At 41.8% G+C, this 6,835-nt stretch overlaps 1 long non-coding RNA gene across 1 annotated transcript; it reads left to right on the forward strand.

The window, feature by feature from the left end:
* The first annotated feature begins 2,583 nt into the window (after positions 1 to 2,583).
* On the forward strand, positions 2,584 to 5,444 carry LOC138956901 (uncharacterized). Its single transcript, XR_011452860.1, has 3 exons — positions 2,584 to 3,013; positions 3,379 to 3,472; positions 5,354 to 5,444. It is a non-coding gene; the product is annotated as an uncharacterized lncRNA (long non-coding RNA).
* The last annotated feature ends 1,391 nt before the right edge of the window (positions 5,445 to 6,835 follow it).

The following is a 6,835-nucleotide window of genomic DNA, read 5'->3' on the forward strand; positions in this document are numbered from 1 at the left end:
CATCTTTTTGAGCTCAGATTCCGAAATGACAGATACATCAGCCCCTGTGTCTATTTTGAAATTGATCACCCTATTTCCTATGCTAAGGGAAACTCTCCATGGTGGTTCGTTTTCTGTGGTTTCTAGACTACCCAAAAAGAACTTCTCGCCCTGTTCAGAGTTAGTGAGATTGTCCAGTGTTTGCTTGGACCGGCACACAAAATGGTTAGATTTACCACAGGCTCGACATGTTTTCCCCATTGCTGGACAGACTGTATATCTTTCGTGTGGACTGTTACCACACTTGTAGCACGAACGTCTGCCGCCGCGCTGACTTGTGCTGCCGCCGCGATGACTTGAGCTGCCGCCGCGATGACCGGAGAAACCTTGAGCGCCGCCTCGGTGACCATGGTTACGGCCTCTTCCTCTCTGGAAACTGCTGCCGCCAACACTGGATTTGTTGACTTCGTCCACGTTGCTGCCAACGCCACGCTGCTCTGCCATCTGTGCCTTTACTTGCTCGTGCTGGCGAGCCATCGTCACTGCCTTGTCCAAATCTAGATCTGGTTCGAGCTGAAGCTTTTGAGACAAGTTCTGATCTGTAACACCTAAGACAACTCTGTCTCGTATGGTGTTATCCCTGTCAGGGAACTCGAGGAATTCTGCTAGCTTGAATAGGTCACGAACATATTCTTCGATAGTTTCCCCTTGTTGTTGGCTTCTCTGGTGGAACAGCGCTCTCTCGTGAATGAGATTTCGTTTGGGGGTGAAGTGGGTGTCAAACCGTTGCGCCACAATGTCAAAACTTTTCTGTTGTTCTGCTGTTAGAGCAAATTGTTTAAAAATGCTCTCCGCTTGTGCCCCCATTGCGTAAATAAAACTGCTAACCTGTACATCTCCGTCCTCCTTGTTGAGTTTTGACGCGAGACGAAATCTAGCAAATCTCCCTCTCCACGCTTGACTCCCGGCTGGCTGTCGAAAGTCAAAACTTTCTGGTGGTTTGAATCCTGGCATCTTGGTATTTCTGTGATATGTCGCACGCTAATCACTCAAAGATTAATCCCGTCGCTGCCACCATGTCATGATGTCATGCTGTCATGCACTCATAAATACTGAACCGGGTCCGTTCAAGTTTAGAACTTTAATTTCAACTCATCAGGATTCTAACATGTCTTCTAGCCGCCATGTGCTAGCTCCCAGAGAGTGTTGGGCGGAAACACGTGACACGTGAATAGAACAAACGTATTGTCTCGGCGAGCCATGTATGATACCATGACAACGACCTTCGCTTTCGCAGTACAGTAAATGCAGGTGCAATGTTACTCATTTCGATCAGCTCGTTTTCGTATGTTTTTGCATTAAGATCATGTACAATGATTGGAATCAAAGGAGGAATGACTTCGGTATGCAAATGCGTTGGTTTGGCCGAAATTAATACAGCAGTAATTAAGCTAGGTTCTTTCTCGTCAGTTTGTTTTTTGCGACTGAAGTTTGTCTTTTGAATGTACCACTTGCTTGATTTTGATTGTTTGTTCAGCTCCTCGGCACAAAATTCATCATGCAAGATATCAGTTTGTTGAATGATAACGGGATAAGTGAAGTTCAAACATTTATCTGCTTGCAAAAACAATCGCAGGGACATATCTATCTGCTTCATTGACTGACAGATTGTCATTGAATTTCCAACGTAAAATGACTCGTTTGCAGACTCTCTAATTAGATCCATCGAGTGTTTGTGTTCTTAGATCCATTGGCTATGCAGGCTTTTTGCGATCATAACATTGTTTGGGTTTGTGCTGGTTTATTTATTTTATTTATTTATTTGGTGTTTAACGTCGTTTTCAACCACGAAGGTTATATCGCGACGAGTTTGTGCTGGTGAAATCTGCAGATCAGAGGAGATTGACCGCAGGGTGACGCAGTGTCAGTGATCAATGCAACTTGTGTTCGACACTCAATATTGCCTTTTACCAAACTCAAGGGCAAAACAAGAGGTACATGCTTGTGAATTCATATTATGTAATGTCTGTGAAGATTAACACCGTTTTTAGCTCTTGTCTGAGTGATCATGCTTATTAATATCCAATTCTGGTTACATACAATACATACTCCGCCCCAGCACCAGTCAAACAACATACTACAGTCCAACAACCAACCCTCTAAAAGTCCCCCCCCCCCTCCCCACTCTCGGTGTAACATCTGTTGCTATCTGCACCTTTGTGTGGTAATGGGGAACTCGTGCTCAAATAGTTTCAGAACTGTTGATATTATAAGAGTTTTATTTACCAATGGTTCTCCCCTCCCTCCTTCATATCACACCGACACTCTCTATGCCCACCCCCCACCCCTTCCCCCACCCCCTTCCCTCTACAGGCACGTCTACTAAAGTCTCAGACGTGATAGGATCAAGCGGATGCCACAATGATACGGGTAACTTTGCAAATAATCATACTGATATAACAGAAGAAAGTTATTCCACAGTAATTTCTGCGTATACATTACAGTGTTACACACTGCACAACAGGAATTTGTGCTAAGTTATAAGTTATAATCTACAAACAACAAAGACCCTCCAGCCCCCCCCCCCCCCCTCCTCACCTGCAACATATACATGTTCATGTCCAACTTTCCCAGTGGCTCTTAATCTTATGTCTATGACTGTTGATATTGAAGAGTAGAAAGTGTTTAGTTTTCAATGACTAAATTTCCCCTCACACACACACACATACACACACACACACACACAAACACACACGCACATGCACATGCACATAGCTGTTGTCTCCTTCTCAATCTCTCTATGTCTCTCTGTTTAATTAACATATTTGGATCACTAACTCTTCACTGAGATTCAGTGTTATGTGTTATGTGGAGTAAGATTAGTGAATGTTGCTGCTGATTCTGTTGTTCTTACTGTTCTTTCTCCCTGCATAATCTTTTTTCTCCTTAAACAGGTTTTTTTTATTACTACAGTGCGTCTATGGAGTGTACATCAGAGATGTGATGGGACCAAAAGCATTCCAAAATGAAACAGGTAACTTTTTAAACTGGTCTTCATTTTGTTTATTGAGAAGTTGGTTCACATGATACATTTCAGAGTCGTCCTTTTAAATTCGTTAAATATTGCACCAGTCACTACATCTATAGATGACCATGCTGATTAGTTTCAAACTGTGTACATAGCCAGCTTATCCCCACCCGTACTTCCATCAGTTCCCGAACTACCCTTCTACAGCCCCCACCCTTTCCATCTCCCCAAACTCATTAGATCACTGACATGACACTGATCTTTATTTTATGATTAAATGTTCTTTGAGTAAAATCATGTAGACTGTTGGTGCTGCTAATGTTGTTGTGACTATTCTTCCTCTGTGTATTCTTTCTTAATCTTTTCTTCAGATTGCAGTTCTCCCATGCACCACATCGTCTATCAATGGAGTCTACTACATTGTCTGAGATGTGACTTGAGTACGAGAATGTCAAAATGATGAAGGTAAACTTTTAAACACATAGAGCTGAACAAACTGATGAATTCAAATATACAATTACAGTCAACTTCCTTGTAAACGCCCAGTATCGAGCAAACGCCCACCCCCTACTTTGGGTCAAGAAACTCTGTATAGGGTATATAGGGTATAGTACCTTGTAATCACCCACCCCCACATCCAAAGGTGTAAAAAAAAAACACCCGACAGCTTATTTTTGTTTTTAATCCTCTTCACAAAATACAGAGATATTGGCCGAGTGAATAATGACAAGAGGCTGCAATGCAGACATACCGCTGAGTTCATACATTTGCCACTGCAGTCTTTGGATAGCCATGTCAAAAGTGGACAAATATTTGAGAGACTCATCGAAGGTTTACGAGGTCGACCTTGGGGGATTTAAAGAGATCAAGTAAACTGACCTGTGTGGGTTTTTAGTTTTTTATATAAAACGTTGCTGTGTTTGACATGTATACATTTCCCCCTCCCCCCTCTTTGATCAGGAAAACGGAACTGAATGCAGTTATAATGTTTCATTGTGCAAGTTTATGACTTTTGTCCCGACACAAGCGCTGTGTAACGCTAGATATGCAAAGCAGATCTTCAGTCATAATTTTCATTTGCGATATGAGCATTTGTTGTAATTCGGACGAAGCACTTGCACACACACGAACGAGTGTGTCACATAGTGAGAAACATGAGGGTATAGACATGTTTTGCACATTAACAAATCCTACTATCATTCTCATAACCAGTGATCAAATACCACGATTTTTCACGAGCCCCTACTTTTGAGCAAAATTAGTGCATACGGGGGATTGGCGAATGCAAGGTAGTTTACCGGCGGTACAGGTGGGTTTTTTCATGCAAACAAAATGTTAACACTAAATGTCAGGGTATTTATCTCCATGCAGATTGTGAGGTTAAATTGCAGAGAGTTATTATGCAATGTGTGACTTGCATCGAGTTGTGTCGCTATGCAGAGTGTGACTTTTCTTGTTTAATTGCCGTACTATTAAATGGAAGATACTCATATTAAAGAAAGTCTTACATTGGGAGGTAGGAATGTGCTTTTGCATGATTTGTGACAAGACAAACTTTCCTTATAAGAGCTTAAATATGCATTTCATGCCGTTTGAACCAAAATGTCAGCTATGATAGATCTCTCCAATCAAACAAAATTAGGGTATCCTTCTACTAGAACGCATACAAAAAATCTAATAGCCTGGTAGTGTGCTGTGCATAGTGGGAGCCTTTGGCTTAATGAATTTCACATGTTAACACCAGTGTCTGTTAGGTAATGAATCACACATCCTCCACTCTTCACTGAAATAAGTCAGAAGTATGTGCCCATGTTAAAGATGGTCTTATTTTACCCATATATACCTAGACAAACATGTGGTGTCTGTAATATGAGGAGTAACATACCGTTAGAGGCCCAGTCCTTATTTTGAAAGCAGTTCTGTTCAGCTGGAATAAAATTATCTTAAATTTGTTTCTTAATTAAATAAAAACAAAAACAAATTGTTGTGCACGCAAAGCAGTCCGGCTGTTTTTGTTGTTGTATGTGTCTAAGGGCAGAGATGATCTTATTTTACGTAACAGCTTTTCCAGGTCAGAGTGAGCACAATCGTTTACATGGGGAGGACTGTGCCTACGTGGGTTTGCATTATTCAAATGCAGGAAACCAACAGCACACCGAATAGTTTCTGAGCTATTACAGTATATTTTTCCCTTTCTCTGGTCTCAGAAATATAACAAATGCCAGGGCATACAGTCGTAATCGTATGTGAATTTTCAAACAGATTAGCATAAAACAAAGTCTGTGTGTTCTTGTGTTATGCGAGCTGTATAATTTCCTCGTGCTATCTGATGTTGTTATCTTGCAGGTGTGTTTTCTTTACCGCAAGCATATCTACGTACAACGGGAAAATTAAAGACATACACCAGCCCACAGTGCAGAACAGAATATGAACAAGGTATGTAGCGTTGGATGCCATAATCAGATTAAGTTGTCTTCTTCTGCATTATGCATATATGCAATATTCATCTTTAGTGCGCGCGCGTGTGCGTGTGTGTGTGTGTGTGTGTGTGTGTGTGTGTGTGTGTGCGTGTGTGTGTGTGTGTGTGTGTGTGTGTGTGTGTGTTTATTGGTTGAAGACGACACAGGTTGGTGCCCCTTCCCTCATTTGTTTATCTGTGTGCGAGACTTCGTGAGGCAGTTTCATAGGCAGGATAGCTAACTGAGTTGCCTGCAAGACCGTTAACTGCATTTTGCACTGTATATTTGCTGTACATTAATTTCAGCTTAGGTATGACCAATACCAAAAGTTGCAATGTTGTAGGTGAAATGGTCTGTCTTTTGGGCTCTTTCCAAAAAGAATCCGAATTCGGGGATAGACTCAACCGTTTCAGGTTTTATATGGAGCCGTACACTAATTAACCCGACTTAAGCATTACAGAATTTAAAATTGTTAGTTTTGGAGGGTATAAACTATCATTTTACTATGTAATTTAAATGAAAATTTCAATAATAAAGAATAATCCGAGACATACCCCCCTTTTGTGCAATAAAATAGCACGGGCACCCACTGTCTGGAACGCTCGTGTACCCGCAAAGGCTTGTGCCAGATCACATTCAATTACCTATGTGTCTTTTGCCTCCATGTGTGTCCTTTGCCTCCGTGCATCATCTCTCTTCAAGGTTTCAACGACAGCAACGTTTGTTGCAGTAACAGCATTCAACTGTCGGTCTGGCCGGGTGTCATCTTTGAAGACGTGTCTGCCCGATTTAAATTCATTGTACCAGTTGTAAGTACTCGTTTTGGAAGCAGCATTCTTCCCCCAAAATTCCCACAATATTCAGTAGCTGTTAGAAACGTAACAATCCTTTTAGAGATGTGTATACATCATTGTTGTAAACTCCCTTTTTGGGAGCTCCATGACAGGCAAATATACATGGACGGGTAGTGTTCATCAAGAGCTGTTTTCTTTGAAGAGGAAACGTTGAGATACATGACCAATGAGCGGTGGTATGCATTATTCGGTGCCGGATGCATGATTTGACGCAAGGCTCGCAAACGAAGATTCGTCCAAATGGTGGTTAAAAACAACCTGCAGCGAACGGAAGCTGAAAACTAAAGGTGCATATAGTTCAAACAATCATTCAACTGTATTTATTTGACCTTACACAGACTGTGGGAAGAGGCAAACCGTCTTGAACAATATTTTTCCCCAGGAAGCGACTCCAAGAACACAGAAGACTCGAAGGTGAGTGACGTACCTTGTAGTCTTTCTGTGATAGTAGTAGTCCAGTGGACGATACCTTCCGCCTGTGCCCAGACTCAAAACAGAGACACGGCCTTGCAGTG

The sequence above is a fragment of the Littorina saxatilis genome, unplaced genomic scaffold (assembly GCF_037325665.1).
Source record: "Littorina saxatilis isolate snail1 unplaced genomic scaffold, US_GU_Lsax_2.0 scaffold_1254, whole genome shotgun sequence".
Taxonomy (NCBI): Eukaryota; Metazoa; Mollusca; class Gastropoda; order Littorinimorpha; family Littorinidae; genus Littorina; species Littorina saxatilis.